Source organism: Euleptes europaea, chromosome 14, assembly GCF_029931775.1.
Source record: "Euleptes europaea isolate rEulEur1 chromosome 14, rEulEur1.hap1, whole genome shotgun sequence".
NCBI lineage: Eukaryota > Metazoa > Chordata > Lepidosauria > Squamata > Sphaerodactylidae > Euleptes > Euleptes europaea.
In genome coordinates, this window is record NC_079325.1 from 13,508,448 (window position 1) to 13,522,513 (window position 14,066).

The 14,066-nt window shown below is 46.1% G+C and overlaps 1 protein-coding gene and 1 non-coding gene across 4 annotated transcripts in view; both read left to right on the forward strand.

The window, feature by feature from the left end:
* The window catches only part of ETS1 (ETS proto-oncogene 1, transcription factor), a 112,704-nt gene that overhangs the window by 69,187 nt on the left and 29,451 nt on the right, over positions 1-14,066 (forward strand). The window lies entirely within an intron of this gene.
* On the forward strand, positions 13,727-13,798 carry TRNAN-GUU (transfer RNA asparagine (anticodon GUU)). The gene has a single exon. It is a non-coding gene; the product is annotated as a tRNA-Asn (tRNA).

The window sequence follows — 14,066 nt, forward strand, 5'->3', positions numbered from 1 at the left end:
CCCCTCTCCAAACCCCGCCCTCCTCAAGCTCTGCCCCCAAAATCTCCAGGTATTTGCCAACGTGGAGCTGGCAACCCTAGAAGTAGAGTACCATCCATTGACGGGATGGGTTTTTGCCTTCATGGTCTGCCCATGGGCTTCCTGATAATAAATAACCTTTACAAAGATGCAGCCAGAGTCTGGGGGAAATTGGACTGCAAACCCTGGAGTCCTTTTATTTGTTTCAACAAAACCTCCTCCAATTACACTGACAAACAAATGCCTCGAAGGATGCAGCCTTTGATGCTCATCCCTGCCCCCGATTCACATGACAGATAATCCTGCGCAAATCCCCACCTGTCATATTTGCTTATGTTTTTGTACTGCTCTTGACTGCTCAACTGGAGTTTCTAGAGCTCCTCTAAAATACCAGTTGTTTCTTTTAGTTGTCTGTTCCTTAGAGTCAACCAACACTTGACGTTGGAATTCTATGACTGCTTCTCCCAGCGTGTCTTTGGACTGTGTATGTGATCTGGATTGGGGATATAGCACTGGGGAAGCTTATTTTTTAAATCTCTTCTTCATACAATGGCTTGGATCCAAACAAGACATTTCCACAGGCCCAACAAATTTCTGTTGGGTGCAATTTCCCTCCTTCCTTCCTTCCTTCCTTCCTTCCTTCCTTCCTTCCTTCCTTCCTTCCTTCCTTCCTTCCTTCCTTCCTTCCTTCCTTCCTTCCTTCCTTCCGCTGCAGCCGAATATGCCACCCAAATTCCTATTCTTGGAATAGAGGGGAGCCTCCAGGGACAAGATTTGGGGTAGCATTTGAGGCTGCTACGTGAGGGAAGGGAGACAATCACACTGTGAGCAGAAATCCTTGCGCCCATGGAAATGTTAAGTCTAAACCCAACCCATTGTTTCAGTGACAGGGAAAAAAAGTTAAGTCTGGATCCAACCAGTGTTTCAGTGACATAAAATTTAGCCCCCGCAGAGGAAAAAAACAATCCATCCTGTGCCTGTCCCCCCCCCCATGGGAACAAAACCCAGCATTTGTGGGGTTTTAGTGGATGGTCTGAACAGAGACTGTGTATACCAAGCAGCTGTGTTCTTGTGTTCTGTACAAATGGCTGGGAGTAGCACAGAGCGTACAAAATCAACCTCACACACACATACACACTTCATCAAACACCTGACTAAGGGCTCTTGTGCACTAGGATAACATCCTCTGGCTGTCTTGAATTTCATTCCTGGGGCTACCAATCGCTAGCCTAACTTTTAAAACCATAACTTATCTTAGCCAGAGGGGTGGAGAGATGGGGAGTTGAGCCTGCAGTCACACAGGTGGGGATGCGAGCCAGCATGTGTGAAAATGCACTTTGCTAATCCAGTGACTAATGCGGCGTGTTACGCAGCCACGGCCGGGACGTTGCCAAATCGATGCTGTCTCCTCCTCTGACTCCATGCGCAAGGCATGCGGAGTCATTCCGCCGCGCTCGCCCTCCCCTTCCCTTTCATCTGCCCCCTTCTTTCTTGAGCTCCACTCCCCGTGTCAGTTTAGTTACTCACTGGGAGGGTGCAGCCCTGTTGCCCTCTCTTGAATCATCTCACATCAGCCCGCGGGAGCCCGAGCCGAGCAAACTCGCAGGAAGGTGGGGCCAGAGAAATCTCACCACACGTCTTGGAAAAAGTTTGTTGGGAAAGAGCCTTCCTTGTGGTCGAGAAGTCTTCCCCCCCCCTTGCATTTTTGCCTTCGTCAGAGCCTTTACGAGACTCTGGATTTCTCAGCCGTCGGGAGACCAAAGCCAACGGAGGCTGCTGCAGAAATTCTCAGCAGCCTCCGCAGCTTGGCAGAATTGAGGCTGCAGATTGAATGTCCGAGGGCCTGCGATCCAGATTGGCAGAGGGGTATACTCCTTTGTTACCTTGCTCAGCCTTAGGAAGACAAAAGCAGTTTTTGCAAGCCAAAGAAACTGGCCCTCATGAAGGAGCTTCGGCTCCTATCCCGCGCTTTAGATAGGGTTGCTAGCTGTGGGTTGGGAAATACCTGGAGATTTTGCGGGGTGGAGCCTGAGAAGGGTGGGATTTAGGGAGGGGAGGGACTTCTGAAGGAATGGTTTTATTTGCATTTAGCCATAGGCCATTACAAACATGTCAAGGATACCACAGATACATAATAAAGGAAATATAAAGTTAATAAAATTCTGGATTGATAATAAATATAAAAAACTATGCTAAAATATACATAAAACTATGCTAAACTCGATGCATTCAGAGAAATAATAAGTAAAAATTGTGGTGGTGTCCCAATCAGCCAATGGGACCTAGCAACCATTAAAATCAACCCGAAGGTTCAGCTCTCTTAGCAACCATATTGGACCTTATTTTCTTTGCTGCCAGAGCATGCAGGGAAGTCCTATAAGAAACAAACCCATCGGTGTCTTTTAACAAAAATACTAATTTCTCAGCACTAGGACAAGTGTTTAGGCCAGAAACCTAGGAGAGGGACTTCAGTGGGGTATAATGCCATAGAGTTCGCCTTTCAAAGCAGCCATCTGATCTCGGTTTCCTGGAGATCTGTTGTAATAGCGGGGGATCTCCAGCCACCACCTGGAGGTTGGCAACCCTATCTTCAGGCCACCTGTGATTATTCCTTTGCCTCTGATCTGTTCACTATATATCATTAGTTATTAAATAAATGTATATATATGCTTTATCCTGCCCTTCTCCCTGTTGTGTATCTCATTTAACATACGGGGTTTTGTAAGGCTATAGTACTTACAGTGTCAAAACAGCAGCCCGGCAATTTGAACTGCGCTTCCCGCCAAACATCACCCCTTCGCAACAAGCCTCGCATTTCTAGACATGGCAGCTTGAGCCAAGGGACTGCCACCAGTGAATGCCGATTGTGTTCTTCTGAACTGCCATCTGCAGACAAAAAGGATGCCAGAGAATGCCTGGGATCGATGTCATCTTAGTCCGGTGCCCGCCATGCGGTTTCCATGTGTCTAGCGTTACGCCACTACTGACTTCGCCAGAGGCGAGTCACTTCAATCGGGGGCAATAAAAAAAAACATATCTTGGCTTTTACTCAGCCTGATGCTGGGAATTTCCATGCTCGGATGGGTGAATGGATGGATTGATAGCTGTGCGTGTATGGGTGAAAGAGGGAAAGAGAAGCAATCTGATTAGCTTTGGGGGAGGATGAGTAAGAATTAGCGAGAGGCGGTGCAGTCTAGCAGCTTGAGTATCAGACATCAACTGGGAGGCCAAGCTTGAAACTGTCCTGAAGCTCACTGGGGCTAACCTAGCCCACAGGGTTATTGTCCTGAAGCTCGCTGGGGCTAGTCGCAAACACTCAGCCTAACCCACCTCACAGTGTTATTGTGAGGTTCAATGGGGGAAAGGAGAGCTTCACAGTGATGGATGCCTTGAATGCTTCAAAACATCATTTCTGAGGCCAATTCCTGTGTTTTCAGCTCTGTTACGGCTCCCCCCACCCAGTATCCCAGTAGTGTGTGGGTCCAGGAAACATATGAGGGGGATTCAATGGTCCAGTTTGTTACTCTTCAGGTGTCTTTCATTTTATAGGGTTGCCATCTCCAGCCTGGGAAATTCCTGGAGTTTTGGGGGCAGTGGTTGTGGAGGGGGAAATTTGGGGAGGGATTTCACCTAGAATTTATGGAATACCCATTTCTCTGATCGCTGTAGTCTGGAGGTCAGTTGTAATTACGGGAGAACTCCAGGCCCCGCCTGGAGTTTGTCCACCGTATATCTAGGAAGGCAGTGTTCAGGAGATAAGGAGCCAGATCATTGGGACCACACAGGAAGATCCTGGATTCAAATGCTACTGGAGTGGGTATAAGGAAAAGCTGCAGGAAGCAGCTTCCATGCCACTGCGGGTCACCAACAACTCAGGTTTGTTGATTTTAGGTGACCGTTTATGATGACGCTCAATTATGGCTGGATCAGTATGGGGGGGCCGCTGGTCTATAATGACGACCCATGCAGCGAATTCTGCCCCTTACCATGCTTTCGAGGTCTGAGCTTGTTGCTGTGTTGTCTGGGACCACTGGGAGTCTTTCCATCACTTTCTCAGATGGTGACCATGTGGCCTTTCCCCCACTTGGAGGGTTGCCTGCCCTGCCTCACAGGGTTATTGTGAGGCTCAGTGGGAAAAGGAGAATTCTGCCTTTATGGTAGACCGGACTTTCCCTCGCTTCCTTGGATGGCTGCCTTTAAGGCTTGTGGTTTTGCAATCCGTTCACTTCCAGAGATGCAGAGCTGGAACTGAGTAACAGTGATGTAATTTAGTTTTCTACTCTACTCATGCCTGACGAAGGGAACTTTGTCCCTCGAGAGCTTATACCCAGAAACTCTTGTTGGTCTCAGACTCAAATCTGTTCCCCTGCAGCCCAACATGGCTACCTTCTGAAATAATGTAATCTAGTGCCTTTTTATCTCACCCAGACAATGTATCTAGTACATTTTAAAAAAATCTCACCCTTCTTCAGAGGAGTTCAGAGTATCATAAGTGGTTCTCCCTTCCTCAGTTTATTCTCCAACAACCTGTGAGCTTTGTCGCAGACTGGGGATTTGAACCTAGATTTCCAAGATCCTTGTCCAATACTCTAACAGCAGCTCCATCACATTGACTGTATACTGTCAAGTTAGTCATGGATACAGACAAGTTAGCAATGGATTCTAGCTGCTGTGACTGGAAGGAGTTCAGGGAGTTGGAGCTGAGTGATTAGAAATTGTCAGGTAAATTGCCATTTGTGAAGGATCAAGATGGGAGGCTGAAAAATTCAAGCCATTAAATTATATTTTGTTTTATCCTCTGGCAGGTAACTACTGTTTTCAGTAACAGTAACCTCACCAAAAACACCCAGAACTTGGTGACCACTTGTAGATTCTGATTCTAATTCTAACTGTATTGTGGCATAAGAGTTTGAGGAGGGGCTGTGGCTCGGTGGTAGAGCATCTGCTTAGCCTGCAGAAGGTCCCAGGTTCAATCCTCAGCATCTCCGGTTAAAGGGACTAGGCAAGTAGGTGATGTGAAAGTCCTCTGCCTGAGACCCTGGAGAGCTGCTGCCGGTCTGAGTAGACAATACTGATTTCGATGGACCGAGGGTCTGATTCAGTATAACGCAGCTTCATGTGTTCATGTGGCAGGTGAAAGTTTACTTTATTAGCTACATGAATTGTAAAAAAAAAAAAAAAAAAGTATGAATAGCATTTCTAAAGTACTTTTCAAATGCTCCGAGCTCTTCCCATACAGTTTCATTAAGAAGAACCAAAAGATGGTAGGCATGAATTTCAGGTTACAAAATGCAGAGAGGCCCGCCTTCGTAGGAGTACGAGTGTTAATGCCGCACTTTCGTTGCTTGTCGGCGACTTCCTTCTCCTGCTTGGCTGCCTTCAGTCCTGTGTGTATTGGACACCAGAGTGCTGGATCTCCTGCTTTTTGCTAAACCACAAAGCCGCAGATGCCAGAGAAGCCGGTGTTTTGGCATTCCCAAGCTTATGGGATTTCTAACCACGCAGTGGTCCAATTTGGAGGACTCTGGATTCCAAGCTTTCAGTGCCTTCCCTGTTAGTCTAGCCAGCTGGAAGGCACCACTTCTGTGATGAGCTGTTCAGTTCCCGAAGAAAACAGTTCAACTTTTTTGTAAGGAGTCCTAGGAATCCTATCACTAAATCACTTCAGGGGTTTATGGCAACCACACCAACTGGCATCATGCTGTGGTTCAGAGGCCCCTAGTGTGATGCCTGTGGGCCACCAACGTCTTTGCTGGTGCCCGTCAAGTGTTCTTAGAAAGTGGACGGGGCCAGGTGGGGATTTTGCCACTGGAGAGTTGATTGGCTGTGCAGATTTTTTTAAAAAAATGTTGCATTGGCAGCAGCTGCCATCACAACATAAGGATCTTCACTGTGTGACTGAAGGTAAGTTGTGGTGGCCGTTTTGTAGCTGGCTCCACCTCCGGTGCCAGCCCTTTTGGGGCTGCACCCACCATACTATGTCAGAACTCCAAAAGTGCCCACAGGTTCAAAAAGGTTGGGGACCCTGACGTCATTTCCTTCCAAGGACTGCTGGCCCTTGCGCATACTCGACCCCAATCAATACCCCTTCTCCCTCCTGACCTCCTCCCTTCATTCCTAGCCTTGGAGTCAATTACAAGCTCAGCTGACCCTTTCCCCCTTGTCCTCTTCAGTGTATCCTTTCGAGAAGGATTAGAGCTATTTAGCAAAGGGGTTAGTAGGGATTAGAGCCGATTATCCCAGGGGAGGCTGGCCGCTGAAAAAAAGTAAAAGGACGAGGGCTTTTAAGTTTTTTTACAGAGGGAAATGACTTGATGCGCCATTACAAGGGATTCCAAGCAAACCTCTCCAGACACGAAGAAGTTTGGAACTCTGTTCCATTCTGAAATCTTAACATGCTGTTGGGTTTTCTTTCTTGGGCACTCCAACGCAGCTTGTTCTGTTAAGTCATGTAACAGCTTCAAAGTGCTCCACAGATTAGACGGCTGTGTACTTCAAGAGCATAGCTCAGAGTGGTATAGGCAGTCTAGGCGTAGAAAGCAGAACAGTCTGGGTAAGTATCATCAGGAGTAGGGGTTTTGTGTCTTCTTCTGCGTTCAGTATTGATCGCTAATTCTCATGTTCGATTTTAAAGCTCTCCATTTCTGCTGTTTCACTGTTCCTGCATAGACATAACAAACCGTGGTTTGTTTCCACCATCGAGGTGGCATACTTCATCATTGTTTGAGCTCCAGCCCCATCACTTTGCCATTTGTGTTTGTGTCTCCGTCTCCTTTTGCACTCACTACCAAGGGGATCAGCATCTTAACTGAGTACCCGAGGGGAGCAGGGTTTAATTCCTGCCTCCTCCCCTTTCTGCTCTTTGTATGTGTGGACTGAGCAGGTGCTTAACGTGAGTCACAGAGATCAGCCTGGCTGCATTCAAAATGAAACGTTTAATAAGAAAATAAAAAGTACACACTGCATTTGCAAAAACAACAACAAAAACCCCAACAAACTGAGGAAGGATGAAAAGAAATGGGAATAAAACATAAATTCTCTAATCCTTGACTTTTATGTATCCCTACAGATGGTAATTAGATGAAGGCTGCTTAATTCTTTAAGTTGCAAGCATTTAGAAATCATATATTATCATGGTTTCAGAATCTAGATTTCTTAATTTGGGTTAATTAATGTAACAAATCATGTCTTTGCTAACTGTGGCTAAGCATGATAAAAAGTATAGAAATGTTACGCATCTGGGAGAACGGTTCTAGCGTAGTCCTTTCTGCAACCTGTTAATTTATTTTTATATAGGGTTTCTTCCTGGGTTGAGGAGTCTTCAGTCATGCAGACACCCTTGTAGACACAAGTTTGCAACTTTTTCTGCTGCTTGTGAGAATGAGGCCATTGGTTTGTCTGTGGTGTATGGAAATGCAGTGGATGAAACATTTTTCAGATCATCTTTTCCAGTTGCTGGCGGCTTGTTTTGCTGGCTTTCAACAGAAGTCAAATCATGAGAGGCAATTCTGAGCACACCCTCAGTGTGGTTTTTTTCAGCGGAGGATCAGCCATTAACTTTATTTGGTTAGTTTGGCATCGATCCTGATCATCCCCCTTTGCCTGTGGCTTTATTCACATCATTCTTGTGGGATTCTGAAAGACTGAAAGTGCCTAATCTGTTTATGATGTTGATTTTAAAAAAAAATAGACAACAAAAAAGGGGGAAAGAACTTAACCAGAAAAGTACAGGGGGTCTCAAAGGTTGAGCTTGAAACTGTAAAATCTTATCAAATAATTATGTTTATTATATAGTGTATACTGTAGATTTCTTAAAAACACTGGGCCTGGAATGCAGGCTACGTATAAAACCACCAGTATAAACTGTTACAAAGATATCAAACACAGTTGATGATACACTTATAAATGACCAATACAAGACCATACACGTTTTGACCTCTTGGGCCTTCCTCAGTGGTCAGATATACAAAACATGATTATTGAAAACACAACCGGAAATACACCTTACAAGGTATTATATCTGAAATTAGCACCTTATATCTTCTGTGGCCAGATGTAAACTAATAATGCCAACCATGGGTCTTTCAGCATAGTAACTTGCTCACACATCTGGTATGAAAATTATCAATGTTTCTGGATGTGTGTAACATCAACCAATGACAAAATCTGTGGTCTTGTATTGGTCATTTATAATACGTGTATCAACTGTGCTGGACATCTTTGTAATAGTTTATATAGTTTATACTGGTGGTTTTATATGTAGACTATTTTAGGCCCAGTGTTTTTAAGAAATCTGTTGATTTTTTTTAAAGCTTCTATCCCACAAGGTTTTAAAAAGTGGTATTGGAAACAGGGAAACAGAAAAAGTCCATTGCTTTTCAGATCTTTATGATTTCTAAGTCTGCTTGTCAAGAATTCAGGGCCATAACAAATACTCATTTTAAAAGAAGAAAAATAAATGTGGTGATCAACTACGCTTTAATACCCATCATGAGTGGGGTTTAATTTGAGGAGTTCCATAGGACTTGAAACCTATTTTTAATTACACAGGATGTATGAAGAGCATGCCCCTCTGAGCATGTGTAGAGTCCTTTTTTAACCATACATGTTTTAACCATACTCTGGGGGGAAAGCTGAGGTTGCTAACCTCCAGGTACTAGCTGGAGATCTGCTATTACAAGTGATCTTGAGCCAATAAGAGATCAGTTCGCCTGGAGAAAATGGTCGCTTTCACAATTGGACTCAATGGCATTGAAGTCCCTCCCCTCTTCACACCCCACCCTCCTCAGGCTCTGCCCCAAAAATCTCCAGGTATTTCCCAACCTGGAGGTGGCAACCCTAGGGAAAGTGGTATGCTCAGATATGACTTGTAAGAACAAAAAGTGCCCTACTGAATTATATTAGAAGACTGTTATTTTGGATGTGAGGGCGATCTGGCTGCAACATCTGTCACCCCATTGATCGCCAGGGTTGGTTCGGCTGATCTGGCTGGCTAGGTGGGTGTCCCCATCCTCCCTCACCACTCCATGTGCGTCCCTCCCGAAGCTGCGCACTCGGTGGAAGAGGACGACCATCCCAGATAGAAGGAGTATACCATTCTTCGGTCAAGGGTATACGATAGCTGTGCTCCCCTGCTAGAACCTCCAAACAAGACTGTGATTCTAGCATTTTGATCCTACAGTGACTAACCAAATAGCTCTGGAAATGATCCAGATGTTGTGTACCTGCACCTGCCTCTGAGTACGGGGCGGTCTATTTGTCCTTCTTGAGAAATCAAACACCAGCCCCCATCCACGAACCTGTTGTGCAAATTCTATTAGTGGCATGCAAAGATTGCATGAAGATAAATCACTCTAGTTCTGCTATGTGGCCTTATGCACCAAAAACACACCCTGTTTTTTACTTGACTTCCTCCTGGTTTAGTAGTTTCATCTTCTTAGCTCCTTTCCAGCCCCGTACTATCTGTCCTGTAGATCAAGGTGCTGCAGTAGCATCTGAAGAGCTTTCAGTGACACAGGAAGCTGGCACTGTGTGTCAATACTTCACCCACCATGGTTTGACCACAGCTCATTTGAAAACCTCAGAGCATTCAAGATGACTAAATTGTCATGGTGGTCAATGGCAGTGGCCTCCTTGCAAAGCAGAAACTGAGGTTCGAGGAAAGGATGAGGATGGTCCTGGCTATAAAAATGGAAGAGAATGCTCCTAGGTTGAGATATCAAGCCAGGTTCCCATGCCAGAGGTGGGACCACATTTGTGAATTACTGAATACTGTTCTCTTCTGTTACATCCTATATAGACATTGAAACATAAACCAGCCTTTCTTAGGATTCAGTTAGTTGGGTCTGAATTCATTTATTTTCTGAATTTTTTGAGCCTCTTAAGTGGATCACAGGATGAGGTGTAAAAGGCCCCTTTTCTGCTCTGAGGGTGCACGTAGTTGAACTAGCATACGGGAGAGCCAGGTTCAAAACCCCACTCTTCCAGGGAAGCTTGCTTGGTGTCCTTGCGCCAGTCACTTTCAGCCTAATCTGCCTCACAGGGTTGTTGTGAGAGTAAAATGAAGGAAGAGAGAATTGTGTTGTAAGCCGCTTTGGATTCCCATTGAGGAGGAAGTGGAGCAACAATACTGTAAAATACAATGAAATGCATTTACAACCAGCATTGGTGAGGGGCCATAAGTACCTCTCTTACTCTAGAGCAACATGGGGTTGCCAACTGGAGGGTGTAATCTGGTGGGATTTAACCATATGGTTTTACCATAGAGTTTCTGCTGAATCCTAGAGTGGTGTGATGTCACTTTGGGGTTCACCCCGGAAATGACATAATTCTGTTGAGGTGATGGATTTTTTTCCTGCATTTGCCCCCTACCAGCCCGCTGAGTGGTGGTGAGGGTTGGGGAGCTGCCGGTGGGAGACCTGCCAAACTCGGCAATTAGGATTTTCACCTTTTCTTGCTGGCCTTCAGGGTGAGGGGGGAGTTACTGGGCGCAAAGAGAGGCCAAGGCAGGCATCACCTGTGATGTCATCACGTCGACGGTGATGTGGGGACGCTCTGATATCTGGGCAAAATCACTTTTGGTAGAAGTGATTTTTACCATAAGTGATTTTGCCCAGATATCAGAGTGTCCCTCCATTGCTGGCGACGTGATGATATCACTTCTAGTGCGCGCTAGAAGTGACGTCGCCCCATTGTCAGTGACACAGGCCTCGGCCATCTTCTGCTGCCAGTAAGTTCCTCGTCGGCCAGCTGATCGGCCCCAGGGGAGGGCCCCCAAAGCAGGTATCCCCCTTGTGGATACCTGGCAATCCTACTGGCCTTGCATGGAAATTTAGCAGCCAGTGGTTTCTTTTTCTTTCTTACCACTTGGCTAGTATAGCATCAGAGCAGTGAACTGAATGGTCTCCCGGTGCAAATCTTCCCTCTGTCACAAACTCGGGAAGGCGGCCCTTATGCAAGCTATCATCTCTCAGTCTCAGATTCCTTCTGGGGAACAGGAAAAATAATAGCCTAACTTGCAGGGCTTTAAGAAAGACGACGAGGAGGAGAAGAAGAGTTGTTGTTGTTGTTTTTATATGCCGATTTTCTCTACCACTTAAGGGAGACTCAAACCGGCTTACAATCTCCTTTCCTTCCCCTCCCCACAACAGACACCCTGTGATGCAGGTGGGACAGAGAGAGCTGTAAGAGAACTGGGACTAGCCCAAGGTCACCTAGCTGGCTTCAGGTGTCGGAGTGGGGAAACCAACCCCGGTTCTCCAGATTAGAGTCCGCCGCTCATGGGTAGGATTGGGAAATCAAACCCCGTTCTCCAGATTAGAGTCCACCACTCTTAACCACTACACCACGCTGGCTTTACAAGGGATGCAAAGTGCTTTTAATAGTCTCAGGCTCTGCAGAAATGGTATTACTAGCAGTCTCCTCCTTTCAGGAAAATCTCCGCCTGCTATATTTGTGTGCGCGTGCGCACTTTAGACTGACTGCCAAAGGCACAAGAACAAGTTTAGTAAAAGATGCAGCAAACCCAGACTGAGGGCTAGTGAAAATGCAGCTGTTAGCACTTCTGCACCAGTGAAATAAGGGGCAGCCTCCCCTTTTTTTTGAAAAAACCAACATCTGGATATTCCTTCTTTCCCCCAACCCAGTCCAAATGTGCAAAATGCTGGGAGTCCTAATTGGAACAAGCCTGTCTTGGCTCCTGCTTCCTGCGTGGGAGTGAGAGGCAGGCCTCTGTGAAAACAGTTCAAAAGTGCAGACAAATTTTAGCTAATCCTGCCTAAATAAATTGGGGGCTCAGCTGGGTTTATTTGCTCAAACGGTCTCCCCCCCCCCCACCCCCAGCCTGCCACCTGGAAAAGTCACCTCCTTCTCACGCCTGTTTCATGGGCCGGCCAAGTTGCCTCAGGTTGGAGGCCATGAATATTGCAAATCCCCCCACATAGGGGAAAAAAGAAGACGACAATAAGTCAACCGGTTCCCACCAGGAGGGCTGGGTCAAGGCTGTTTCTGTTCGAATCCCCGTTCCCTGAAAAGGAGCCCAACTTTGAAATGCTCTCTAATGACAGCCCCCCCCCCCCGATTTTATTTCCCCTTCTCTGGGTCCCCTCGGCATCCCTCATCTGCAGGCCTGAGCTGAATTGAAACACACCACTTGTCTACTTTTTCTTTGTGGTGTGAAATGCCCCTCATTTGTTTGTCTGGCAACTGATACGATCATCTGGGGATGATTCAAGCCAAACGCCATCTACCTGTCCCCCAGGGCAACCTGCTTAGAGCTTGAGATCCCCTCCTCCCCCTGTTTATGAGGTAACAGTAGGCACTAGGGTTGCCAACCTCCAGGTAATAGCAGGAGATATCCTGCTTTTACAACTGATCTCCAGCCGACAGTGATCAGTTCACCTGGAGAAAATGGCCGCTTTGGAAAATGGACTCTATGGCATTGAAGTCCCTCCCCTCCCCAAACCCTGCCCTCCTCAGGCTCCACCCCAAAAACCTCCTGCCGGTGGTGAAGAGGGACCTGACAACCCTAGTAGGCACGCTACTTGCAGACTGGGAAATTCCTAGAGATTTTTCGGGGTGGGGTGGGGGGAATGCTAGGAATTTGAGCATCAGTTGGCATAGGACTGAAAAAATGTCTCTCCCCCCCTTCAATATATAACCAAGTTAAAGCATTCACTACCATGAAAACTGATGATAGCCGTTTGCTTAGATGGCTTTTAAAAAAGGATTGAATGAATACATGAAAGATAGATTGGCCAATGGTTGTTGGCCATGATAGAAGCATACCTTTGAATGATTGCTGGTAATTCCAGGTAGCCAGTTCTTATGTTGAGAAATTTTAAGCATTTCCTACTGCTTGTGTATGGGTCTCCCCTGTAATAAGTTAATGAACCATTGTTGCAAAATGCCCTTGGGATGGGGTGCTTCTCGCTCCCCTTCTTGCATCTTTTAAAGGTCTGTAAACCAGATGGGGACTTGATGGTGCTTTCCACCACCAAACCAGGTGGCTTTGTTTCTAGCCCTCATGATAACAATACACCAAGCCTTCCTGAGCAGCCTGGGAGCTTGGGTGGTGGTGATAGGGGTTGGGGGAGGAGAGGATGACATCTTTCTCCTGCTGAAGACAACAGTGAGCTTGGTCTCTGACCTTACTGTCCATCCATCAGATCCCAAGACAGGAGGGGAAGCAGGCAGGGCCGACAGGTCAGTGTCCTCCTGCTATGACCAGTCAGGACATCAGGTTTGGCCTCGCTACTGTGCAGGTGGCGGGTAAATGAGAAAAGGCGCCCTGGAACTTCTGCTGACGAAAATGTGGCTCCGAACTTTTATCGCCAACAGCAACAATGGCTATTGCACTGAATTTTTATGGAAACATAGATGGGGGGGGGGGGTGAGGGTTCTTTCCCCTCTTTCCATTCTAACATCTCTGTTTGTGTTAATTATAATTTCATTTGCTTAAATAAACAGATCTGTAACCGTGGTTCCTACCAAGGCCAATATCATTTTTTAGGATCAAATTCCTTGATGTTTGTAAAGGTTCTTATTTGCTTAAACAGTTTAAATATACAATCCCACCAAAGGAAATATTCTGTGGCAATGCATGCTTGCTTCCCTCTGCCAATTATATTTTCCTTTCACACACCCCACTCCCAATATCCTCATAAATGAGAATTCCAAAATTTGATTTTAAAAAAATCTACCAGTGGGAGGGGCTGTGGCTCAGTGGTAGAGCATCTGCTTGTTGTGCAGAAGGTCCCAGGTTCAATCCCTGGCATCTCCAGTTAAAGGGACTAGGTAAGTAGGTGATGTGAAAGACCTCTGCCTGAGACCCTGGAGAGCTGTTGCCAGCCTGAGTGAACAGTACTGACTTTGATGGACCAAGGGTCTGATTCAGTATAAGGCAGCTTCATGTGTTCATCTTTATTATACCAATAATTTGCATGATATTTTACAGATCAAAAGAAGACAGATCTCTGTCTTAAGGAGTTTATAATGTAAAACTTGCAAACAATAGAGACATCAAGGGAAGGAGCAGGACGGCGATCACC